Source organism: Chiloscyllium plagiosum, chromosome 33 (genome assembly GCF_004010195.1).
Source record: "Chiloscyllium plagiosum isolate BGI_BamShark_2017 chromosome 33, ASM401019v2, whole genome shotgun sequence".
NCBI classification, from domain to species: Eukaryota; Metazoa; Chordata; class Chondrichthyes; order Orectolobiformes; family Hemiscylliidae; genus Chiloscyllium; species Chiloscyllium plagiosum.
In genome coordinates, this window is record NC_057742.1 from 33,038,518 (window position 1) to 33,066,289 (window position 27,772).

At 41.6% G+C, this 27,772-nt stretch overlaps 1 protein-coding gene across 11 annotated transcripts in view; it reads right to left on the reverse strand.

The window, feature by feature from the left end:
- Positions 1-27,772, reverse strand: part of LOC122540004 (supervillin-like) — a 231,843-nt gene that overhangs the window by 156,649 nt on the left and 47,422 nt on the right. For 6 of the 11 annotated variants that reach the window (XM_043675286.1, XM_043675285.1, XM_043675283.1 and 3 more), the window contains exon 1: positions 18,487-18,972. The exons of 1 other annotated variant lie outside the window; for it this stretch is intronic. The gene's annotated coding sequence lies outside the window, so the exon portion shown is untranslated. Of the gene's footprint in view, positions 1-3,593; positions 3,605-18,486; positions 18,974-27,772 lie in introns of those variants that run through there. 4 more of the 11 variants (XM_043675281.1, XM_043675280.1, XM_043675277.1 and 1 more) reach the window with 3 other exon arrangements.

Genomic DNA, 27,772 nt, shown 5'->3' on the forward strand with positions numbered 1-27,772 from the left:
ACCAGTGATGGGAATTGAGCCCATGTTGTTAACAATACACTGCTCTGTAAACCAACAATCCAGCCAATTGAGCTAAACCAATTCCTTTTTATTATCATATTCAGAGACTCATGCGCAAAAATTAAAATAGCTCTACCTTTATGTAGCAATCTCTTTGGTTCTTTTCCATTCTGTGCATGCCTTCCATACTCTCTGTCTGTACTCCTCCAGTGCACTTTCCTCACAAAGTCACGTTATCTCTTAGGTTATCTCAGACTGCCTTTGTCACTATCACTGATATTGTACACACACTTTACATACGGATAAGTGAGAAGAATGCATAACATGTAACAAATGCATATTTTAATACATACCCCTTCCATACAAGGCACACATTTGATTTATATTTCAATAAAAATCTGCTATAGAAAATAAGCAAAGTGTGCTGTTTAAGAAAAAAAAGGTGGTACATCCAAGAAATCTTTGGCAGTGCTGTAACATACTAATATAGTTAAAATTAGTTTACAAAACTATGATAGATCTTCTCAATCTCGCCTAGTCTGAAGACACATTAATGGACTATACTTCCTTAGGAATGGGTTTAACTTCTCACTCCATTCAATCATTCAATAGAATGTGTGTCCATCACAGCCTGGGTAGTGTATGCTAGTCTTCTGTGTGAGGTATCATGTGGTGAGCCATCATATGGCACTTTGATCTAGAATCATAGATTAACAATAATGACCACTAACCTTGGCCCTGAGTTTTATGTTGCCACCATTTCTGAGGTCTGCTAATTTAGTGCAAGCCAGAGTTTCATTTGAGGGACCTTCTTGCTCTTTGTGATTCAGTCCCATAAAGGAGCATCTTAGCTGATCAGGAACTTGATTATTACAGCAATTTTACTGATGGTGAGATCCTTTGATCAATTCGCTCCACAATCCAAATTGAGCAGATTCATCTCTGAATTCCATACAAAGGCTGCACATCAAAACTATTTCGACCCTTAAACCTTTTACCGTCTCCATTCTTTTCAACCAACATTGCAGGAACAGCAATCATAGTTAACAGCTTTATTTCTCATCACATTTTTATAGCAATGGTGGTTAGATTTTATAACTTATAAAAAGGAAAGACTTTCCAAAGAAATGTCATTTTAGTTTCTTGCTAAATTAACCACAGCTAATTCATCGTGCTATAAAGTACTAATTTTAGACAGCCCAATATAATTAATGTCACGTATAAGGGTGTGATTCATGCAATGAATTTTGCAATGGATTTCATGATAGAAAAATCAGCTGTGAATAATGAACAAATCAGTTGATATCTTTGTGCTCTGTGAGTAATTATCTGAGGTAGCGAAAAGATTTGGTAGTTGGAAATTATGAAGCTTACATAGAAAGATGCAACATTTAAGGAATCCATTCGGCCCACTGTGCGTGTACTATTTCCAGAAGGTTAATTAAAAATTTGCTCAGTTGTTGATTGCTTAAAATATGAAATCCAGTTTTGTACATCCTTTTCAACACTTTACTGGACCACCAATCAAATCATATTGAATGATTAACAGGAAATAGCCATCAGCAACGAAATGTTCCTTACCAAAGCAGCAACACTTTGAACTAAAAGCATATTTTGGTAGCTTGTAACTTTCCTATCCCCAGCAGCCCTCACTTCTACTCCTGGAGATTTGAAGACTCTGAGCCATGGTGAGGGAGTTTTTAAAAATATATTCATTCTTGGGACGTAGACATTGCTGTCTAGTTCAACATTTAACACCCATTTATAATTGCTCTTGAGAGATGGTGGTAGGAAGGAATTCTAGGATTTTGATCCAATGACAATGAAGGAATAACAAAATTGTTCCAAGTCAGGATGGTGTGTGGCTTGAAGGGAAACTTATAGGTGGTGGTGTTCCTAAGGATCTTGTTCTTCGAGATGGTATTAGTCCTGAGGTTGGAAGGTGTTGCCTAAGGAGTCATAGTGAGCTGTTGCAGTGCATCTTGCAGGTTATACAGTGCTCCCATTGTGCATTGGCAGTGGAAGGAGTGAATGTTGAAGACTGGGGTTTAATCAACTGGGCTACTTTGTCCTGGATGTATCAAACTGTTGAAGCTACACTCATCTGGGCAAGTGGCAATACTATATCACATTCCTGACTTGTGTTGTAGTTGGTGCACAGGAGGTAAATCATTGGCACAAAATTCCTAGTCTTGGATCTGCTCTTGTGGTAACAATAGTTATATGGTTGGTCCAGTTCATTTTCTGGTCCTTGGTGACAACCAGGATGATTGTAGTGGACTATTCAGCATTGGTAATGGCATTGAATTCTAATGGGCAATGAGTGAGTTCTCTGTTGTTTATGACAGAGATTTAAGGCAGAAACAAGGAGGAATTTCTTCTCCTAGAAGGTAGCGCATCTGTGGAATTCATTACTGCAGAGAGATGTAGAGGCTGGAGTATTATGATTCTTGAAAGCTGAGTTAGATTTTTACTCAGTAAGGAATTAATGAATATTGAGCAAAAGGCAAAGAAGTGGGTTGGGGATTGAACAGTAGAGTGAATTCAATGGGCTGAATAGCCTATTTCTGCTCCTATATCTTCTGATTTTATGATCTTGTTGGAGGTGGTCATTGCCTGTCACTTGTATGGTGCAATTTATAAAATAGCATCAGTACAATCAGCCCATCATCATGATGCAAATGACAATAGGTCTGACATGCTGTCCTTTGGATGCGACATTAACCTTAGTTTCCATCTATCTAAAGCAGATGATAAAATATCTCATGGCAATATTTTGAAATAACCAGTGGAGCGCTGGCCAATGTTTATCTCTTAACCAATATCACTGAAGTAGATTATCTACTCATGATTTTGCCACGTTGGGAATCTTGCTGTCTGCAAACAGTTTGTTCTGTTTTCTCCATGACCACTGTGACTAAACTTTAAAGCACTTTCATTGACTGTAAATCATTTTGTGACAAACTGTAGTCATAAGCGATTTGAATGCGCGTTCCTTCTCTCTTTCTTTACTTTACATCTTCGGGACTACAGAGATCTCAAAAGTAAACAGCTCGTTCCCCATTAGTTACACCACAATCCTCCAGGGTTTGAGTAGATATTAACAATGAAGTCCATCCAACCAACACTCTACCATACTGAGTTCACATAATTCAGAATGCTGTCACATTCTTAAGGCACACTCATTGATTACAATCTGACAGACATGGTTTACACTGTTTACTAAAGATGGAAAAGGTGTTGAACAAATCCAGTCTGATTTGGTAAACAGTTAGGACATAGATCATAGAACAGTACAGCACAGAAACGGGCACTTCAGCCCACAAGGTTGTGCTGAACATGACACAAATTTAAAAGAATACCTTCTGTCTGTCCTTGGTCCATATTCCTCTATTCATAAGACCATAAGATATAGGAGCAGAAATTAGGCCACTAAGCCTATCGAGTCTGCATGGCATTCAATTATTGCTGATTTGTTTCTCTACCCCATTCTTCTGCATTTTCCCTCAAAGCCTTAATCCTCTTGACAATCAAGAATTTGTCTATCTCTGTCTTAAATATACTCCATAGCACTTCTGGGCAATGAATTCCACAGATTCACCACCATCTGGCTGAAGAAGCTTCCCTTACCTCTGATCTAAAGCATTTTCCCTATACTCTAAGGCTGTGCCCTTGGGTCCTAGTCTCTCCTGCCAATTGAGACATGTCCCTAATGTCCACTCTGTCCAGGCCATTCAGTACTCTGTTACTTTCAATGATATCCCACCTCATCTGTCTAAACTCCTTCGTGTATAGATCTAGAGTCCTCAAATGTTTCTCCTACGTTAAGCCTTTCATTCCTGGGATCGTTCTTGTGAACCTCCTCCGGACCCATTCCAGGGCCTTTCCTGAGGTATGGGCCCAAATTTGCTCACAATACTCAAAATGTGGTCTGACCAGAGCTTCATAAAGCCTTAGCTGTACATTCCTGCTTTTATATTCTAGTCCTCTTGAAATAAATGCCAACATTATATTTGCATTCCTATTTACTGACTCAACCCACAAGTTTACCTTAAGAGAATCCTGGACTAGAACTCCCAAGTCCCTTTGCACTTCAGATTTCTGAATTTTCTCCCCATTTAAAAAATAGTCTATGTCTCTATTCTTTCTATCAAAGTGCATGATCTCACACTTTCCCACACTGTATTCCATCTATCACTTCTTTGCTCACTCACCTAACCTTTCCAAATCCTCCTGCAGCCTCACCGCCTCCTCAGTACTACCTGTTCCTCCACATATCTTTGTATTATCTGCAAACTTAGCCAGAATTCCCTCAGTTCCTTCATCCAGATCATTAATATATATGCAAAATTTCTTGTGTTTGTCTAAAAGCCCTTTAAACGGCCCTATCGTATCTGCCTCTACCACCACCCCGGTAGCCATATCCCTGTGTAAAAAAAATGCCCCTCACATTTCCTTTGAACATCTTCCTCTCAGCTTAACTACATGCCCCTGAGTATTAGACAATTCAACTCGGGAAGAAGATTCTGACTGTTAACCCTATCTATGCATCTCACACAGGTAGTTCAGGGATGACACATGTTTTGGCAGCACGATTTGTCTTTCACATCACTGAAGAATTAGGGAATGGTGTTTTAGAGAATATTTATCTCCGGTGATAATAGTGCAATGCCAGCAGGGATTGGTTTGCATGCTTTGTTCTGTGTCTACGCCAATGTGCACGTTGAAATCTCCACGCCGTTTTGCGCATACGCCAATGTCTGTACCATTCTGCACGTGCACCGATGTCCGTGCATGCGTAATGTCGGTGGTAGTCTTCATGCTGTTCTGCACATGTGCGATTTCAGCTGTGCATCTCCATGACTCTATAACGAGCAGCTTTCTGTGAGAGGTACTATACAGAGAGCAGCTTTTTTACGTTTTCTAAATGTACTGTATTAAATTTATTTTTGTTTCATTAATAAAAATGTTTTGAATCTTCATTCAGGCTGTGCTACACCTTGTATTAGACTTTTGGGTAATTTTTGAGCCATCATGAGTGATATTTTGTGATAGTCTGTCTCGAACCCCACTTTTCCCATAGGCCCCTTTATTTATATTAAGCCATTTTCTATTAAGCGAGGTTTCGCTGGAACACAACTAGTGTTATTGAACTACATGTAATTTTATAAACTTCTATCTAGTCTCCTCTCAGTCTCTGCCACTCCAGAGAAAACAACCCAAGTTTTTCTAACCTCTCCTTAGCTTTAAATTAAGGGGTGGTAGGTATAGGACAGATGTTAGGGGTAGGTTCTTTACTCAGCGAGTCGTGAGTTCATGAAATGCACTGCCAGTAGCAGTGGTGGACACTCCCTCTTTATGGGCATTTAAGCGGGCATTGGATAGGCATATGGAGGATAGTGGGCTAGTGTAGGTTAGGTGGGCTTGGATCGGCGCAACATCGAGGGCCAAAGGGCCTGTACTGCGCTGTATTCTTCTATGTTCTATGTTATAACTCATACCCTTTAATCCAGGCAGTATCATGGTAAACCTTTTCTGCATTGTTTCCAAAGCCTCCACGTCTTTCCTGTAATGTAGTAACCAGAATTGAACCAGATGAGATGAATGAATTCTAGTTGTGACATCCCAAACAGCTAAGGAGGATGGGGAGGGATGAACTGACCTCCTTTCTTTACTCACTCACCCCTTGCTGGTTGCAACAAGATTAATTTAGAAAAGATACCTTTGTGGTTTGGGGATGTCTTGCTCTCAGACTTAAATGAAGTTAAGTTTTAAAAAGAGCCAAGTTAACAGGGCTGTCTTGAGTTAACAAAAAGAGTGAATTTATTAATTGCTAAAGATGAAAAGAATTAGTAACGCAACATTAATTAGAAATAAGAGGTGAGTCCAAAAAGAGAAAGGTGAAAAAAAAGCAGTTTCTGAATTGTTTGCAAAGAGTGCATAGTTATGGCCATTGCAACAGAGGTTATTGGGAGTGTAAACATTGATAGTTAAGCAGTCAGTTTCATAATCCTTAGTTTTACAGACTGGTTGAGATTCTGCAGCTCCAATTTCTTTTAATCATGATTGAATTCCAGTAGGAGAAAGTGAGGTCTGCAGGTGCTGGAGATCAGAGATGGAAATGTGTTGCTGGAAAAGGGCTAATGCCCGAAACGTCGATTCTCCTGTTCCCTAGATGCTGCCTGACCTGCTGCGCTTTTCCAGCAACACATTTCCATCTTTGAATTCCAGTATTCAGGCTAAGAGAGATCGTTTATTGTCCACATTTCTTTTGTCTGGCTGCTAGCTAGCTAACTTTTAGCACTTGGAGTGATAGAGTTTTTGCCTGCAACACAGAGTTGAGTAGGGGATAGTTCTTCTAGATAGCTCTTCTTCTTCACAGAACACTAATGCTCAAACCCAGGCTGATTCATATTTAGATTTTCAATCCCACTAGCACATTCCAGTAGATTTGAAACTGATGTTTTATTTACTTTATTTCTACAAAGGGAAAAATATAAAATCTGTCCGCAGTTTGGGGCATTATTCACAGGGGCTGGCTTCTTATCGGGTTGGGTGGGGATGATCATCCCCTTGTTATCTTTACAGTTACAACAGTTACACAAGTTACAGTTTAATCTGCTTTGCCTTGCCTCTTGCCCCATTTTGAAGGGTCATTGTTCGAAGTCCCTTCACAAGTGTAACATTCTCTTAACAGCCACTTAACTTAGATTCAGCCCACTTTTGAACAAAAATACTTTGGAAATATAATTTTAAAATGTCCACATTACCTCGGAGGTATCACCCATTGTATTGACAATTTACAATGTTCTTGGTATATAACCTTCTCTGAATCATAGAATCTCCATAGTGTGGGGACAGGCCTTTTCCCAAACCCATTTCCGCTATTACACTACCTTTACTCCTAACTAATGCATCTCACCTACACATCCCTGAACACTATGGGCAATTTAGCGTAGCCAATTCACCTAACCTACACATCCTTTGGATTGTGGGAGGAAACCAAAGCGGGCGGCATGGTGGCACAGTGGTTAGCACCGCTGCCTCACAGCACCAGAGACCTGGGTTCAATTCCCACCTCAGAAGACTCTCTGTGAGGAGTTTGCACATTCTCCCAGTGTCTGCGTGGGTTTCCTCCAGGCGCTCCGGTTTCCTCCCACAGTCCAAAAATGTGCAGGTTAGGTGAATTGGCCATGCTAAATTACCCGTAGTGTTAGGTGTAGGGGAATGGGTCTGGGTGGGTTGCGCTTTGGCAGGTCGGTGTGGACTTATTGGGCCGAAGGGCCTGTTTCCACACTGTAAGTAATCTAATCTAATCACGTGGAGAAAACCCACCCAGACACAGGGAGAATGTACAAACTCCGCATAGACAGTTGCCCAAGGCTGGAATCGAACCTGGGTCCCTGGCACTGTGAGGCAGCAATGAGAACCACTGAGCCACCGTGCCACCCTATACCTACATGATGCAAATATAATAACTGGAATTAGGCAGCAAAATATCTGCAGCTGAACTTTGCCAGCCATGGGACATAAGTTCTGTTTTCTTACAGTCACAACAGTTCTAGCTCAAATGAGTTTGTAGACTTTCTCAGCCTGGGTACTACAGGTCTTCAGCTGAGAAGAGTGTGAGAATGGCTGGTACAACAAATGGATTTGCTTCCATTGATCCAATAGATGCTTATTTGAAGTTTGGGTTCAGGCATATTACTGAGGCTCAGTAGATGGATTTTAACCTCGAGGTGATAAGATGTTCCAGAAGTGAAATAGTTATTTTCGCAGTATCTCTCACCTGGCTGTGATATAAAGGGTTAATGATATCTCTAGACTAAAAGTAGTCACTGAACATATGCCACTGTGACCTCAGTTCACATGGAACTGGAGGCTAAATCTGTACAATCCTAAGATGACCTCTCATACTATCACTTGTCTATGGATATGGTCAATAAAGTCTGTTACTGCTCACTTACAGGAGTATAGATCTGAATTCGCAGAAACTGACATGCTCAAAATTCCATGAAAATGTACCTTTACTATTAATAATTTTCAGAATGTAAACTCATTGGCACAAATTCTGTGTGCACTGTTGGAAAAATGCTGAATATGTCAAATGATAAAATGTGCTTTGATTGTAATGCTTTTGAAGTCTGACATTTCACTGACTAAAATGTTTCAAAACTTAGAGTCTTACTACAGAGGAACCTTGATTATCCGAAGGACATGTGCAGGCAGTATTTTGTTTGGTTAATCGAATGTCGGATAATTGACTGCTGGATAACATAGTTTAGCCAAGCATTGGGAGATGGCGATCTTGTCCAGATAATTTGAATTTCAGATAATTGAATGCCGGATAACCGAGGTTCCTCTGTATATGAAGGATTACTGGGGTAAGCCAGCTACAATCATTTTTTGGATAGCAAGTTGTGATCTGAACTGGTGTTAGCAAGAGAAGGGGAGTGGTTGTAATTGGATAACTTCCCAAAGGGACATTAAATACCTGATAGGCTGAATGTTCTCCTTTCTTGCTCTATCACCCTATAATTTCAGCTGCTCAGCAAATTACTACATGTTTAAAATGAATAATGGTTCAATATTTCAAATTAGAGTCACAGGATATCACTTACTATAGATTCCAGATTCTTGTTAAATTTGAAAGGGTGCAGAAAATATTTACAAGGATGTTGTTGGGAGTGGAGGGTTTGACCTAGAGGGAGAACCTGAATAGACTGGGCTATTTTCTCTGGAATGTCAGAAGCTGAGGAGTGACCTTATAGAGGTTTATAAAATCATGAGGCGTATGATAGGGTGAATTTCCAAGGTCTTTTTCCCAGGATAGGGGGGGGGGGGGGGGCTCCAAAACTAAACGGTGTAGGTTTAAAGTGAGAGGGGAAAGATATTAAAGTGATCTAAGGGGCAACGTTTTCACACAGAAAGTGGTGTGTGTATGGAATGAGTTGCTAGCAGAAGTGGTGGATGCTGGTACAATAATAACATTTATAAGACATCTGGATGAGTATATGAATAGTAAGTGTTTAGAAGAATATGGTCCAAATGCTGGCAAATGAGACCAAATTTATTGAGGATATCTGGTCAGCTTGGATGAGTTGGACTGAGGGGTCTGTTTCCATGCTACATAGCTCCATGACTCTGTATGACTCTCCCAGCTCCATCTTTACATTGGAAATCAACATTAATGCATTTATTAAATATCTTCGGATGTGTTAAGCATTCAGAAAATAAGTCATGCGTCAAAACATATAAACTGTATTTTATACAAAGCTGGAAATGTGTTGCTGGAAAAGCGCAGCAGGTCAGGCAGCATCCAGGGAACAGGAGAATCGACGTTTCGGGCATAAGCCATTCATTCCTGAAGAAGGGCTTATGCCCGAAACGTCGATTCTCCTGTTCCCTGGATGCTGCCTGACCTGCTGCGCTTTTCCAGCAACACATTTCCAGCTCTGATCTCCAGCATCTGCAGACCTCACTTTCTCCTGTATTTTATACAAGCCAACTTATATTTTGAAACAACAACATACTACTGGAGAAACTCAGCAGGCCTGGCAGCATCTGTGGAGAACACACAGTTAACATTTTGGGTCCAATGAGCCTTATTCAGAGCATTTGAATATGTTGAATTGGCCTGTAGCTTTTCAGAAATGACAGCCTAGTTCAGCTCATAGCAGTCTTATCCTTTACTTAAAATGCAGCCAGTGTGGACAGCACAAATTTAAGCTGAGACTTCAGTGCATTATTGATGGACAGCCATGATAGTAAAAGCACTTGCTTTCCAATGCAGTGTTAAACTGAAGCCACATCAAACTGTTCTGGTAAGTGTAAAGGATGCTACATGTATCCTTGGGAAATCCCCACTCTAATGAATATTCCTCAACCAATGCCACCAAAACCAGATTAACTGGCTGCTGACTAGTGACATACTGAAAATTGCCACATAAATGTCAGTCTCAATATGAAATCCAAGAATTTAACGTCTGCCTGCATACATGCGGAGAAGTCAACAATCTGCCAAACAGAATTACACTGGAAGCTACCTTGTCTGTTCAACATTGGATCTTGATGTGGTTTTATTTAGGTATTGATACCATGTTTTTAAAGGGGAGCCTTAAATCATGTCAACAATTTCGAAAGCAGATTCACTAGGTTAGAACTGAATAAAAAATGATATAAATCTTCCCCTTACGGCAATAATTTACTTTTCATCAAATACCAAAAACCTCAAATTTCTCTTGTCTTAAATCCATGTTGTTGTTTCTTATTTCATTCATCTATTTACTGTTTTGATGTTAGAAGGGATGCATTTTTTAATACAAAAGGTGGTGGAGTTTCAGTGTAACCAAACTTAATTGCTCATCAGAAATGCTACATTGCAAACATCTATTTATCAGCTATAATAGATTTCAGAAGGTCATGCATCTTTCAAAAGGCAAGAGACATGGATTTTCTCTCCGATAGCTGCAGGGTGTTTGTTTTCCGAAGCTGTATCAAAAATACTTGATGGTTCTTACAATGTACTCATGTCAACTGTCCAAATGCAAGCTCACTAAAGGGCTGGGGCTGGAAGTTTAGGGAAAGCTGCTCTTTTTACTCAAACCATTTAAGGATGTTATTACATTCCTCTGGAGAAGGTGGAACTTGAACCCAGGCCTTCTAGTTTAGAGGTAGGAATACTACCAGTGCACCGCAACAGCCCTTAAAGACCAACTGTTTCTTAAAGCTCTGAAGTATCAGCAAATGATTGTGGTTCAGTTGGGAACATTTTCATTTTTAAGTCACAAGATTCAAGACCCGCAGCGCAGCCTGAAAATTAAAAATGAGTGCAGTATTTAGGGAGCCTTGCACTACTGAAAGTTCATATTTTGGCAGAGACCTTAAACCCAGGTCCCATCAGCTTGCCGAGGTGGATGTGAAAGATCCCATGGCATTATTTTGAAGAAAGGTAAGGGAACTATTCCTGATTTTGTGACCAAACTCTATGTGTCAGTTAATATTACAAAAACAGTTGCCTAGTCCCGATCACACTGCTGACCACATTCATCAAAATTATAGCAGAGTATATATGTTACTCGAATGGTAACATAAAATAAGAAAAATTGATGAGAACTAACATTCAACTTTTCACTACAAGAGTGAAATTCATCTTGGGCAGTCAGACAAGAAAGACTTGCCATTCCTAAAGCAGCAGTTATGATTTTAAGATGTCCAAATATATTTTATGGCCAATGAAGTACTTGAGAGGTTTTGTCACTATTGTGATGTAGGAATTGCAGTATCTAATTTGCACACAGCGAACTCCCACAAACAGCAATATGACAGTAAGAAGATAATCTATCTCAGGATTTGTATTAGAGGATGAATATTGATGAGGACAGGATTTGATTTGATTTATTGCCAAGTGTACCTAGGTACAGTGAAAAGCTTTGTTTGCGAGTAGTACAGGCAGATCAGAGTAAGCATGGACATATAGATCATAGGGAGGAAAAAATTCTTGGACAGAGGCATACAAATTGTACCGCACAGAGAGTGCACTAGGCAAGATTAACATTAATAAGAACAACATTATTTAAAGTTAGAGCGTCCATTCATAACTCTAGTGATGGCAGGGAAAACCTGCTGGTGCATGTATTCAAGCTTCTGAATGTACTGTCTGACAGAAGAGATTGTAGGAGAGTATTACCGGGGTGGGATGGGTCTTTAATGATGTTTGCAGCCTTTCCACAGCAGCAAAACATGTAAATGGAATCCGTGGATGAGAGGATGGCTTCCGTGATGGTCTGGTCTGTGCAAACAACCTTCTGTCATTTCTTATAGTCCAGGCTGTTATGCAGCTGGATAGTATGCCTTCTAACACTAAATAAAAAATGAAAGAACTGTGGATGCTGTAAATCAGAAACAGAAACAGAAGTTCTGAAAATGCAGGTCTGGCAGCATCTGTGAAAGGAAATCACAGTTCGTGTTTCGGGTCCAGTGAGTTCTGTGGTAGGGTCACAGGGCCTGAAATGTTAACTCTGATTTCTCTTCACAAATGCTGTCAGACTTGCTGAACTTTTTCAGTAACTTCTGTTTTTGTACTTCTAACACTAGTCAGAGATCTTAAACTTTTTGCCAAATTTTGCCTCTGGGTTACCATCGAATCATGGCTGACACGTGACAATGTGGCACTTTGTCCCCATTTATCACCATTACCGAGACAATTGAAATATTTCTTCACAAAAACAATGAATTTTTCGCACTAGGAGATGTCCTGTGACTAGGACAAAAGCAGAAGAAAGCTGGTCAGCAGTAGGATCCATGTATGGCACCTCACTGGCAATTAAAGGGTCCCTGCCAAAGCTGCACTCCAGTTTGTGACAATACCCACCTCTCAGTGTTGTCAGCCCAGCTCAGCAGCTGCATCAGAAGCCGGTATTAACGTTAGCCAGTGGAGAGGCCGCGCGATTATGGAGATAACTCAATGGAGAAGTTGAATTCACAATTCCCCTCACAAAAATAAGGGGAATATTGTGGAAGGAGCCAGGCTTAGTGACTGGGGGAGGGGATGTATCAGCTTCAAGCAATGGTGCCATAACCACAATGATGGCCACAGGGATTCCTCTGTGGATAATAGAGCAGCCTGAAAGGAGGGTCAACCCCTCATGGCAATACCTGTCAGCCCACCACACACACACACACACACCCATAATCACATACAAACACACGTATGCACATACACACAAAAAGAAATACACACATATACATGTACTCACATATATATATACACACAAAGACCAAATGAGTACAAACACAAACAGAAAAATGCACAGATGTACAAACACTAACAGACACACAAACACACACAGCCCTGGGCACGCAACCTTGGGACCCGTGGAGAGGCTGCCATTGTTTACTTGCTGGTCTCACCACAACTGCCTGACACCAATAAATATGATGGGGCAAAGCATGATCCTTGGCAGGACTTTTAATTAGCACAATTATCCATTCATTGGACAATCATATCTCTGGAATTCTGGTGTTGGGAACATCAGGTTGTCCTTCCACTGCATCTTATAAGCAGCTCCCTAACCCTCACCTCCCACCTCCAAAGGACCTACTGAAATTCAACTTCAAGCCTCAACAGTTTGATCCAACAATCCCAAAGCGAACACAAAACTGGTCAACACTTTCTTTACTAAATATCACTTCCAGAGGCAGACGGGCTGCCAAAAACAAACTAAACAATATAAATTGAACTCTGAAACTTATATTTTACATTATAGAAAACAAGAGGGAGTAATTACAAGGGTGTAACCTAATACCCAGGTTCACATGACATTTATAAATTATTACCTCCTATCAATGATTTGATAATTTATAAACCTCCTATTAATGATAATACTGTTTTAAATATCACCCCTTGCTAATCAGTATTTTATAACCGACCTCTCAGCCAGTTTTTCACATGTTTATTTTTCATGACAGCTTTTTTTTTTGCTCCTGAAGTTTGGTTCTTTGATGGCTGTTAGTTCCTCAGATGCCTATCAGCTATTGAGCCTCATTTGAGTGGCTGTTAGTCATGTCTGAGCTTTCACAATGAGGCAGCAGAATATTCCACAACATGGGGCATCAATTATTCCTGTCCTCATCCCAAAGTCGCCACAAGTGTTGTGGGCAGGTGTCACAATGGTCTTTTTAATCAGACACTGCTGAGATAAATTATAGTGCTGAGGTCAAGAATTCAGTTGAATTGGCATTGCAACAGGGGAGTGCAGTGGCTTAAGGTGAAATTCAACATCTGCAAGTGCATAGCACAACGACAACCCATTTACTATAGACTCCACATGATTTTGCTTCCAATAAGGGCGCTTTTAGCAAATCAAAGAATCCCTACAGTGTGGAAGCAGGCCATTCAAACCATTGAATCCACACTGACTCTCCAAACAGCATCCCAACTCGACCCATCCACCTACTTTATCCCTGGCATGCTGCACTTCCCAAGGCTAACCCACTAGCCTGTACGTCCCTGAACACTATGGGCAATTTCCCATGGCCCATCCACCTAACCTGCACATCTTTGGACTGTGGGAAGAAACCCAAAAGGTCAGGGGAAGAATGTGCAAACTCCACACAGACGTTCGCCCAAGGGTGGAATTGAACCGGGGCCCTGGTACCGTGAGGCAGCAGTGCTAATCACTGAGCTGCCATGCCACTACAGTGGCTTACCCGCTATTGCCCATTTTGTTTCCCCGCCAAACCTGGACTTTATTTACCTATAACCAAACCCAGGGTCTTCTTACCTTCTATGGTACAGCTATTCACTCAATAAACTTGTTCAACCATGGGGGTCGCCCACTGTCAATGCACTTACTTGGGAGGTGGTGATATTTTGGAAATGGCACTGTCTGATAGGTCAGAGTCCCAATCTAATGGGGACCTGGGTTCGGATCCCATCTTGACAGATAACGAAACTGAATTTAAAGAAATTTGGAATGAAAAAGCTAGTATCATTGTGGCCATTATTTAAAAACCTTATCTGGTTCACTAATGCTGTCCAGGGAAGATAATCTGCCATCCTTACCTGGCCTGATTTACCTGTGACTACAGACCCACGCAATATATTTGACAGTGATGCCAAGATCCCACACATGAGAAAGAGAATTTCCATTAGGAAACTTATAAAGATAGATTGCGCCAGATTTTTGGGACATTATCATTAACAATTGTTCACGTATTTAATTTCCCACCCCATTCTGCCTCTTCTGGAGGGTTGCGACAGTTTTCAATTTTCTAGCTTCAAGTCAGTATCAGGTTGGGAAAAGGTTTGGTAAGTTCTGCATTGTGCCGAATGGTGGACTGGACAACAATTACTGGCTTTGTCAGAAATATTCACATTCAATGAAAGAATTAACAAAAATATCTGAGACAGCACTTTGAGTAAAGGAATGGAGAAACTAGAGGTAGGAGTAGGCCGTTCGGCCCTTTGGGTCTACTGCTGAATATGTTCATGGCTAATCAATGCCATGTTCCTGCTTTGTCCTGTTACTCCTTGATGCCCTTACAATTTAAAACTTTATGTCTCTCTTTTGGGAATACATTCACTGACTGGGCCTCCACAGTCATCCGTGATAGAGAATTCTACAGCTTCACTCCCCATTTGAAGAAGCTTTTCCTCATCTCATGACCTAGCCCATATCGTGAGATTCTATCCCCTGGTTGGAGACGCCCCACCCAAGGAAAACATCCCTCCTGCAGGCAGTCTGTCTAATCCTATTAAAATTGTATACATTTCAATCAGACTCCCTCTCATCCTTCTTAACACTAGTGAATACAGGCTCAGTGGAACTAATGTCTCCTATACGACAAGCACAGCAGGTCAGGCAGCATCTGAGGAGCAGGAGAATCAACTATTTTGGGCAAGAGTCCTTCATCAGGAATGAAGAGCTCCTGATGAAGAGCTTTTGCCCGAAACGTCAATTCTCCTGCTCCACGGACGCTGCCTGACCTGTTGTGCTTTTCCAGCACCCCACTGTCAACTCTAATCTCCAGCATCTGCAGTCCTCACTTTCTTCTTTACGACAGTCCAGCCATCCCCAGCACCAGCCTCTGCTGCACTCCGTCTATAGGGAGTAAATTTTTCTGAGGTAGAGGGACCTAAACTGCAAGTGCTACTCCAGATGTGATCTAGGTGTGGTACAGTATAACTGTATAACATCCCTATTTCTAAACTCAAGTTCTCTTGCAATGAAGGCCAATAAACCATTTACTTTTTTAATTGTTTGTCACACCAGCTTGTCTACTGTCACTGACTGCTGTACAAGGATATCCACATCTCTTTGTACATCCACACGTCCCACTATCTCACTATTTAAATATTCACAATCTTGCACACTTCTGTGTCATAGCAAACTTGGAAATGTTGCATTTGGTTCTGTCATCCAAGCCCATCCATCATGACAATGGATGAATGGTCACCGCACAACAGTCATCAGACAGGATGTTCCCTCCCAGTCAGGGAACACTTCAGCGGTCAGGGACATTCAACCTCGGATCTTTGGGTGATCATCCTCCAAGGCGGACTTTGGGATATGTAACAACGCACTGTGGCAGAGCAGCCAAGTTCAGTACCCATGAGGCTGGCCTCAACTGGGACCTTGGGTTCATGACCCCACTATATTGTACACTCTCTCTCTCTCTCTCCCCCCCTCACACACACACACACACACAGACCTACATACTCACAAACTCATGCAGACCCTCTCATATACACACGTTCTCTCTCAGACACACACACACATATAGCCCCGCACTCACACCCATACACACACTCTCACAGGTTTATACTTCATCACAATCATGTACACACTCTACCAAGCACACACACACTCAAACACACACTGTCTTGCACGCACTCACACTCACAAGCACACACTCACATGCACACACTCAGACACTCTCTCTCTCCCTCACATGCATGCACACACATACAAGTCTATGGGGTGAATCTGCATTTGACAAATTGTATTTGAAGATACATTCTATTTTGCTCAAAAAGCACACAATCTGCAGGCAGTCAATCCATGTAATATTTTATAAACTCCACTTTGGAATAGAACCTGTCTGACTCAAGATTGGGATGCAGACAGAGTCTAACCTCACCCCTTTAGTGCATTGACAGAGCTGAGATGTCACTTTTTTTTTTATAAAATCTTAAGTTATCTTGAGAATGTGACTTAAAAGAAGTTCTGGTATTTACATATTAATAAACTGAAACTTGTAACCCATTCTAAAAGATGAAAGACTTAACAGTAAATTATGTTTGTTCAATATACTGTTTCAGTTGCATGATACTGTGATCGTTTGCTATAAATTCTGTGTCTTATGATCCTGTTCCACAGTTACCTGACGAAGGAGCAGTGGTCCGAAAGCTAGTGCTTCCAAATAAACCTGTAGGACTATAACCTGGTGTTGTGTGATTTTTAACTAGGTCATTGATAGACATTGTGAATAGCCATGCTCTGGTCCTTAACTGTACCCCCACTAGTTACTGCCTGCCACTCAGTAACAAACCCATTAGTTCCCACTCTCGACTTCCTATCATCCAATTCTGGATTCATGCCAATATATTTCCTCCATCCCACGTATTTTAAACCGCCCACTAACATCTTATGAGGGACCTTATCAAAAGCCTTCGGAAAACCCTAATACATTCCATCTACTGGCTCTTCCTTTTATATTAGCGCTCCAGCATTTTCCCCACTACTGATGTTCAGCTAACTGGTTGTAATTCTCTCTGGTTTTTTATCCTTCCCTTTATAATTGGTCAGAGTATTGAGTACAGGAGTTGGGAGGTCATGTTGCGGCTGTACAGGACATTGGTTAGGCCACTGTTGGAATATTGCGTGCAATTCTGGTCTCCTTCCTATCAGAAAAATGTTGTGAAACTTGAAAGGGTTCAGAAAAGATTTACAAGGACATTGCCAGGGTTGGAGGATTTGAGCTATAGGAAGAGGCTGAACAAGCTGGGGCTTTTTTCCCTGGAGCGTCAGAGGCTGAGGGGTGGCCTCATAGAAGTTTACAAAATTATGAGGGGCATGGATAAGGTAAATAGGCCAAGTCTTTTCCCTGGGATTAGGGAGTCCAGAACTAGAGGGCATAGGTTTAGGGTGAGAGGGGAAAGATATAAAAGAGACCTAAGGGGCAACTTTTTCATGCAGAGGGTGGTACATGTATGGAATGTGCTGCCTGAGGAAGTGGTGGAGCCTGGTACAATTGCAACATTTAAGAGGCATTTGGATGGGTATATGAATAGGAAGAGTTTGGAGGGATGTGGGTCGGGTGCTGGCAAGTGGGACTAGATTGGGTTGGGCTTTCTGGTCGGCATGGACAGGTTGGACCAAAGGGTCTGTTCCATGCTGTACATCTCTATAACTCTATAAATAAAGGGGTTACATTTGCCACCTACAAAATTAGACTATAGACGAATAATAATCCTGAATTACTATCTGCTATCACTCAGGCACTCAAATCACAGTGTCAGCAGCTACCTCCATGCTTCTCTAGGCTATATTGGGATAAGTGTACCTCCTCATGACTGGCTCAGTACCTCCAGGTGCAGGAAGGAATTCAATATTCCAGCAGGAAATTTTAATTAACTCGGAAACAAAACACGAGCAGAAATTTTTCAAAGGCAAATAAATGGTCAAATGAAATCTGATACAGAATTCAGGTAAGGATTCTGTATCAATTCACAACTAAATATCCGACAGGCGCAAGTACGGACAGCATTCATTTTCCTTTCATCTAAATCTTAACTATGATCTTTCTAACAAAGCAGGATTGAAGTTGAAAGTTCATTCTTGATGACAACTTGAAAACTCGACAAGTCTCGTGAATAAACTTTCGATTACGTTTACAATTTTTTGCTTCAAAAAGGCGACTTAGTTTTCAATGTTGAGAAACAAAAAAGCTGGAATTATTTTAGAAATTGAACTGACTCACAGTGTAGTGGCTCCAGTCAGCCGAGGCTCCCTCCCACTGTAGCCACTGAGCAGGATTGTAATAGTGGATAGCCTGGGATTCGATCCCCCTATGCTGTCGCAGGGGCACCTTACAGTGGCTCGCCTCTGACTGTAAGGATAGCTCGACACATCAACCCGCCGAAACAGTGCCTACAGCGCCAACAAACAAAAGGTTAGCCCAGCCTTCCTGTTGCAGGTTTTACTTAAAACAGAGCAGGTTACGGAACTGTCACTTTGGACTTGTCACACTGGGGGAATGTGACCAAACAGGTTTCTCCTGACACAGGTCCAACCCTCGTACATAGATTTGAGCAGACCAGGATACAGATCTTTGCCAGAGAGACAACTCTGGTCTCTCACGACAAACACGTCAAAACGTTGCCTCCTTCCTCCCGCTGGTTACTGCCAAATGTCATTGCTCTCTGGGACACTGCTGTTTCACTTTCTGGAGAGAAAGCACAGTCTCTGTGTAGATCTCACCCAGCAGGCAGTGTGGTTTGTGAAAATGTTTGTACTAGATTTTCCTAAAGGTGTATGTGTAGACTTTGGCCTCAGAGTGGGCGGGGCACCTACACAGTCATCTGATGAAAGACTGTACACTACTTTTGAATGTCTCTGTGCCTGTGCCTCATGTGTATCTGTGTGTGTGTGTGTGTGCGTACGCATGGGGGGTGGGGGAGATGGGTGGGATTGTGAAGGGAAAGGAAGGAATGTTCTATCTGGTTCAGAGGAATCTTTACCCATTGCCCATTTAAATATTGATGCATTTGGGATTGGTTATGTGCTCTTTAAGTTACCTGGGTGGAATCTGTCAGACTATGAACGGTCTCAATAGGAGTACTGTACACACCTATGATGCAGCTGTTGAGATTAAGCACTCAATTGCTATTGGTTTACTTGAAGCCTTGATCGTAGCCATGCCCAGTGGAACATTGACCGAATTGAGTTAGGTCTCCAAATCAAATTTGCCACAACTCTACCTGTTATAATTTAGATTGCACCTTCCCATCTTCCTAGGGATTTGCCTGTGCCTCTTGTGACACTCGCCCTAGTAGTTTGAATGCATCAAGACTTTCCACCACAAAGCTCATCATTCAATTATAGCAAGAGGGCTTTCCAACATTTTCTCCCAGTGTGACACACTGACCTACTCTCTGAGATGGATTTAAAACATCTCGTGTGTAAGTGAGCAAGGGAGCTTTTCATTTGCTCTGGCAATAATTATCATCCCACAAACATCACCAAAACAAAACTGGTCGTTACTGTCAGTGGACAATTTCAGTTCCCACATTACTGCAGTAACTGCACTCCACAATTGACTGTGGCACATTTTGAAACATTGAGTGTGCTATATAAATGGAAGGCTTTTCTTCAAGAGGGACTAAATTATTCAGAAAATGTATCAAATCATACAACATTGAAAAGGCAATCTCTGCCAGCTCCTTAAAGGAGCTATCCAATTAATCCTCACACTGCAAATATTTCCTTTTCAAGTCCTTTTGAATGTTAGTATTCATTAGAGTCATAGAATCATTCAGCATAGAAAGAGACCCTTCGGCCCAACCATCCATGCTGACCAGTATAAGATTGTAAGAACAGAATTTATAGCAAAAGTTTACAGTGTGATGCAACTGAAAGGGTATATTGAAAAAGACCTGGATCTGCTTTTTTTTGTTGGTTTGCAAAGCTCAGATTTAGAGAGGCTCTTTACCTATGACGCATTACTGGCTAGACAAGTACCTACTGTCCATTTCTACTTGCCCTTGAGCAGTTAGTGATGAGCTCTTTTCTTGAACCACTGGAGTTCATGTGCTGGCAGGACACCCACAATTTTGTTAGGAAGTGAGGTCCAGGATCTTGACCCAGCTACAATGAAGAACTAAGAATTTAGTTGCAAGTCAGGATGGTGTATGTTTTGGAGGAGAATGTGCAGGTAATGAAGTTCCCAGATATCTGCTAGACATGTCCTTCCAGGCAATAGATGGCATGTTTGGAATGTGCTGTCTAAGGAGAATTGATGAGTTGCTGCAGTGCATCAACTAGATGGTACACATTATGGTATTGTGCCTCTTCTCTGTTCTTCTTTCAGAGAGTTGTTGGTCTTTGGAACTCTTTGGAACAAAGACCTGGTGGGAAGAGAAGCCTTGTGTATATTTAAGGTTAAGTAAGATAGATCCTTGATCAGGAGGGGAAGCAAGGGTTATGGGAAAATGCAGGAACGTGGATGTGAGGAGTGTTGAATCAGCCACGATCCTATTGAATGGTGAGACAGGATTAAGGGGCTGAATGGCCTACTCCTGTTCCCATTTCTTTTGGTCTTATTGTCTTATCAGTAGTGAAGGAAGTGAGTGTTGAAGGTGGTGAATGGGCCGCCAATCAAACAGGCTGTGTTGAGTTTTGCTTCTTGAACATTGGTGGAGATGCACTCATTCACGCAAATGGAAATATTCAATCATGCTCCTGACTTGTACCTTGTATATAGTAGGCAGGCTATGGGGAGTCACGAAGTCTTTGCAGAATTCCTGGACTTGACCTGATTTTGTAGCTACAATATGCGGCTTGTCCAGTTCAGTTTTTGGTTAATGGTAACACTAAGGATGTTGCTAGTGGATGATTCAGCGATGGTAATGACTTTGAATGTCAAGAAAGGATGCTTGGAATCTCTCTTAGTGGCAATGATCATCGCCTGACACTTGTCACCCCAAACCTGACTGTTGTCTAGGTCTTATATGGTCGTGGACTCAGAGTCATAGAGATGTACAGCACAGAAACAGACCCTTCAGTCCAACCCATCCATGCCGACCAGCTATCCCAACCCAATCTAGTCCCATCTGCCAGCACCCGGCCCATATCCCTCCAAACCCTTCCTAGGCGTCCAGATGCTTTTTAAATGCTGTATTGAAGAAGCATCCACCACTTCCACGAGCAGCACATTCCACCCCCACCTCGCCAACTTCTGCATGAAAAAGTTGCTCCTTACATCTCTTTTATATCTTTCCCCTCCCACCCTAAACCTATGCCCTCTAGTAATGGACTCCCCCATCCTGGGGAAAAGACCTTGCCTATTTACCCTATCCATGCCCCTCATGATTTTATGAACCTCTATAATGTCATCCCTTGGCCTCCGACACTCCAGGGAAAACAGCCCTAGCCTATTCAGCCTCTCCCTATAGCTCAAATTCTCCAACACTGGCAACATTCTTGTAAATCTTTTCTGAACCTTTTCAAGTTTCACAACATCTTTCCGAAAGGAAGGAGACCAGAATTGCACGCAATATTCCAAAAGTGGCCTAACCAATGTCCTGTACAGCCACAACATGACCTCCCAAGTCCTGTACTCAGTACTCTGACCAATAAAAGAAGGCATACCAAATGCCTTCTTCGCTATCCTATCTACCTGTGATTCCACTTTCAAGGAGCTGTGAACTTGCACTCCAAGGTCTCTATGTTCAGCAACACCCGCTTGGCTTTCCATTAAGTGTATACGTCCTGCTAAGATTTGCTTTCCCAAAATGCAGCATCTTGCATTTATCAAAATTAAACTCCATCTGCCTCTCCTTAGCCAATTGGCCCATCTGATCAAGATCCCATTGTAAACTAAGGTAACCCTCTTTGCTGTCCACTGCAACTCCAATTTTGGTGTGATCTGCAACCTTACTAACTATACCTCATATGCTCACATCAAAATCATTTATATAAATGACAAAAAGTAGTGGACCCAGCACCAATCCTTGTGGCACAGGCCTCCAATCTGAAAAACAACCCTCCCCACCATCATTGTCTTGTACCTTTGAGCCAGTTCTGTATCCAAATGGCTAGTTCTCCCTGTATTCTGTGAGATCTAACCTTGCAAATCAGTCTCCCATGGGGAACCTTGTCGAATGCCTTACTGAAGTCCATATAGATCACACTACCACTCTGACCTCATCAATCCTCTTTGCTACTTAGAGTCGTAGAGCCATAGAGATGTTCAGCTTGGAAACAGACCCTTCGGTCCAACCCGTCCATGCCGACCAGACATCCCAACCCAATCTAGTCCTACTGCCAGCACCCGGCCCATATCCCTCCAAACCCTTCCTATTCATATACCCATCCAGATGCCTTTTAAATGTTGCAACTGTACCAGCCTCCACCACTTCCTCTGGCAGCTTATTCCATAAACGTATCTCCCTCTGCGTGAAAACATTGCCCCTTAGGTCCCTTTTATATCTTTCCCCTCTCACCCCAACCTATGCCCTCTCGTTCTGGACTCCCTGACCCCAGGGAAAAGACTTTGTCTATTTACCCTATCCATGCTGCTCATAACTTTGTAAACCTCTATAAGGTCACCCCTCAGCCTCCGACACTCCACTTCTTTCAAAAACTCAGTCAAGTTTGTGAGACATGTTTTCCCACGCACAAAGCCATGTTGACTATCCCTAATCAGTCCCTGCCTTTCCAAATACATGTACATCCTGTCCCTCAGGATCTGAGGAGTTGCAAATGGGGCTGAAATCTGTGCAGTCATCAATTCTGACCTTATAATGGAGAGAAAGGTATTGATGAAGCAGGTGTAGATGGTTGGGCTCAGAGTAAAATCCTGAGGAATTTGTACAGTCATGCCTTTGAATGAGATGATGGATGTTTAACAGTCACAACTACCCTCATTTGTGTTAAGTATGACTCCAACCAGTAGGGAGGTTTCACCCAATTTCCACTGACTTTAATGTGGCTGAGACTTATTGCATTGATGTCAATAGTAGTCACTCTTAGCTCACCTCTTCAGTTTAGCTCTTTTGCCCGTGTTTGACCACGAGTCGACTGCTTTTGGAAGCGCCTAAACTGAGCATTAGTGAATGGCTTAGTTTTGTGTAGGTGCCACTTGATCGCTCTGTCACTTATACCTTCCATCATTTTGCTGTTAATTGAGAGTAGACTGAAGGGCTGGTAATTGATTGGATTAGATTTATCCTGCTTTATGGGGACAGAACGTTTTCCACATTGTCAGATCGGTGCCAGGTCTGTAATTGTACTGGAATAGATTGAAATCCAGTACCTACTGGACATTGATGTCACAATGCATTCATTTCAACTGATGCAAAATTATAAGTTGTGTGACTGCAATTTCTCAAAATGCCTCTTCTCCCTTTCTCCTGTAAGGGTAGGATCACAGGACCTCCCCACTCTCTTGTTTACGAAGCTTGTTTTATTTTCACAACTGTATTAAAATTTGTAAAATGCCATAGCCTCTGAGCACTGAACCTAAAACAAATGTACATTTGCTTTTGAACAATTATGTAATTGTCCTCATTCTCCAGTGTGATATGCACGTTTCACAGCTCCCAGGAATCAATTTTGATTCACACGTGATGATGAAATATAAGTGTGGTTCAGAAGCTGAAATACCTTCCAGCAGCGAAATGTTAGTTTCTCTTTATTTGTACTCTAAAAGACTCACTAACTGAATAATTCAGATGTAAAGAGAAGTGGGATTTTGGCAGTTAAAATAATTTGAGTTAATAGATATTTTGAGAAGCAACTTCAAATTGTAACATGTTGACTGTGGCTGATTATAATCAGTCATTAGCTTTAGTTCAGGAAACATTTGCATTAACTCCCTCCCAAACATATAACTCATCTTTATTGTATATATAAATATAAATAGGAATGCAAATTTTGTGAGATTTGTTCCATGCCGACCAGATATCCCAACCCAATCTAGTCCCATCTGCCAGCATCCAGCCCATATCTCTCCAAACCCTTCCTATTCATATACCCATCCAAATGCCTCTTAAATGTTGCAATTGTACCAGCCTCCACACATCCTCTGGCAGCTCATTCCATACCTGTACCACCCTCTGTGTGAAAAAGTTGCCCCGTAGGTCTCTTTTATATCTTTCCCCTCTCACCCTAAACCTATGCCCTCTAGTTCTGGGCTCCCCAACCCCAGGGAAAAGACTTTGTCTATTTATCCTATTCATGTTCCTCATAATTTTGTAAACCATTATAAGGTCACCCCTCAGCCTCTGACGCTCCAGGGAAAACAGCCCCGGCCTGTTCAGCCTCTCCCTATACCTCAAATCCTCCAACCCTGGCAACATCATTGTAAATCTTTTCTGAACCCTTTCAAGTTTCACAACATCTTTCTGATAGGAAGGAGATCAGAATTGCACACAATATTCCAACAGTGGCCTAACCAAAGTCCTGTACAGCCACAACATGATCTCCCAACTCCTGTGCAAAATACTCTGACCAATAAAGGGAAGCTTACCAAAGGCCTTCTTCACTATCCTATCTACCTGCGACTCCACTTTCAAGGAGCTATGAACCTGCACTCCAAGGTCTCTTTGTTCAGCAACACTCCCTAGGCTCTTACCATTAAGTGTATAAGTCCTACTAAGATTTGCTTTCCCAAAATGCAGCACCTCGCATTTATCTGAATTATCGGGAAACTCCAGAAAGAAAATCAATATGAGTCCTCTGACACCTGATGAACAAAAACCCTCACTTTCCTTTTACAAGATATTGAATTGAACTGAGCATGTATTTGTGGTAACGCTAAAGGTTGGCTGGAGACAAGTTTGTTTTAAGCAAGCTGAACAGTTCAAACTAACGTTTAATTAAGCCTTTGACTTCAACATGCAAGAACTGTAAGGTAATTCTTTTTCATTTAGAATTAATCTGCAAGATTTAAAAAAAAATCCCCAGTCAACAGTTGCAAGCTCATAGCCATTTTCTATTATTTGACTTAGTTTTTTTGCAGTTACATTTCCCATGAATGGTGAATACTACACCAACAGCACAAATGGAATGCAGAGGTTCTAGAACACAGCTCATTAGCTTCTCAAGGCAACTAGAAATGGACAACAGCCAGCCAACAAATTCCACACACCTTGAACAAATAAACTACAAGCAAAAGCAAGATTTAGATAGTCAACAAACATCTTATAAACATTGAATTTTCATGGCCAAAATGCATTTTGACATGATAATCCCTTACCACAGGGGTGCATGGATAATCCTCCTTTAAAATAGGATTTCACTGGCTTCAAACTCTAAGAGACACATAGTGAGGTGTAACATACTTGCCTTCACAGCATACAGCAATTCTGTCTAAGTATTTGCCACCATCTATCTGTGTTGCACGGTAGAAGGATTAGTAGAGATAAGCCTGCCTGGGATCAGAGCCGTCAGTCATTTGACATCAATTGCCATGAGAGCCTTGCTATGTTATACAGGAACATCCTGCTTAGATGAGATGCAATGTCAAACCACACGTAAACCTCCTGACACAAAGACTCCTGACGCGGATGACACTAACATTGCAAGTTAATTATTTCCCCACTTGAAAATGTAAATTAAGCACATATATTTTGATGAAGTTTTAAAACGTTCTTGACAGACCACTCCCACTCACTGTCTTATGATAGATAGCCTCTAAATACATTAACTATCAGCCTGTTCATTTCAATAGTCCGTGTAGCATTATGATCTAGCTGACAGGGCACATGGGTGGAACTGCACAGGTATGGCATGGTGACTCAGTGGCTAGCACTGCTGCCTCACAGCACCAGGGACCCAAGTTTGATTCCACTCTCGGGTGACTGTCTGTGTGACATTTGCACATTTTCCCCACATCTGCGTGGGTTTACTCTCATTTCCTCCCAGAGTCCAAAGATGTGCAGATAGGTAGATTGTCCATGCCAGGTTGTCCAAAGTATCCAGGGTTGGAGGCTAGATGGATTGGCCATGAAAAATGTGGGGTTATGGGGTAAGCATGTGGCTCTGGGTGAGATGCTCTTTGGAGGCTCAGTGCAGACTCAATGGGCTGAATGGCCTCCTTCCCAACTGTAAGGATTCTATGATACTTGCAACCTTTCTCGGTAATATTTGCCTATCTTCTTCTCAGCCTTTTGTTTAACTTCAAACTGTATTCAACACGACGAGATTAAGACTCAGATGGAAGACTGCATAAACCTGATAATGAAACCAATTGTACAAGCAGCAGTCATTTTCCCTAAACTGCCAGAGAAGACAATTCAGAGACGCAACGTGAGCAGATGGCTGCTGTGGAAATTACCTTCCAAGCAACTGGTACCAAGTCAGAAGAGACCAATTCCCCCTAGTGAATGACCTTCAGCCAAAAGAGGACGTACTTATTAGCTAAGGAGTTACAGAGTCAGATAAATCAGCAGTGCATTGGCTCCAGTTATCTGTTTAATTTCCTATTCTTTTTTACTGGATATGAAATGGGATTTACCTGATCGATGTATTAATGAAATGTGAAAATAATACATTGTGGGCCACAATAAACTAGGTTGAAAACCTGGTTTGAAGATGCTGTTACCTATTTATAGTGCAACTAATGTGGCAACAGATTGGAAAGTGTATAATCTGTAATCGCCGCCCTCTGAACCGCGTAAAACATGGCCACCTGTTAGTACATTACTGTATGATAGATGGCTCTGTAAGGTCTAGGTAGGGGCAATGCTCCTTAACTGGCTTGACATTTTCAAGTGACAAGCTTTTAAGAAAAAATATGTCTATCTGGTTGAAAAATGTCCAAAAAGAAAAAAGACATTCCTTTGTGAAGTCAGCAGGAAAAGTAAACGGCATCATGAACTGCACAAATAAAACACTGCAGAAGCTGGTAATCTGGAATAAACATAGGAAATGCTGGAAATAATCAGGAGATCTGGCAATGTCTTGGAGAGAAAAACATGACAATAAACTGAGAGCAGCTTGAAATGTTTTGAGTATGGAAAAAAGGGAGGGGGAGAAGAATATAAAAGGGAAGACCTGTGATAAAAGGGTAAAAGAGATTAAATAGCAAAATGTCTCATGATACAAAACTAAAAGGAGTGGTAATGAGTAACGAGATGAAAGATCTTGATGCAATGTAAATGATTGGATGAGTTGTCATCCAAATGCAAAATAAAGGAACTCAGAATCAAGAGAAAAAACCAAACCAATCCGAAAGGAAATGTAAACAAATGAAACAAGATGCAGGCAAAGGTTGTGACTTGAAATTTTTAAATTCAATGTCAAGTCCCAAAAGCTGCTGAGAATTTGTTATAACTTGTGTCCATTTGGCATTGGGCCGTAACTTCCACCTTAAGGAGGGCAACAGTGCAGGGCAGGAGCAAGAAGGCCAGATGGAGCAGCATAGGCAAGGGAACACCGGGGTAATACAGGAGACAGCAAGGCAGACAGGCAGCAGATTAGAGCATGGCAGAGTAAGGGAAGCCAGGTCAGCAAAGGGCAGAGTAGGTGAATACACAGGCGGA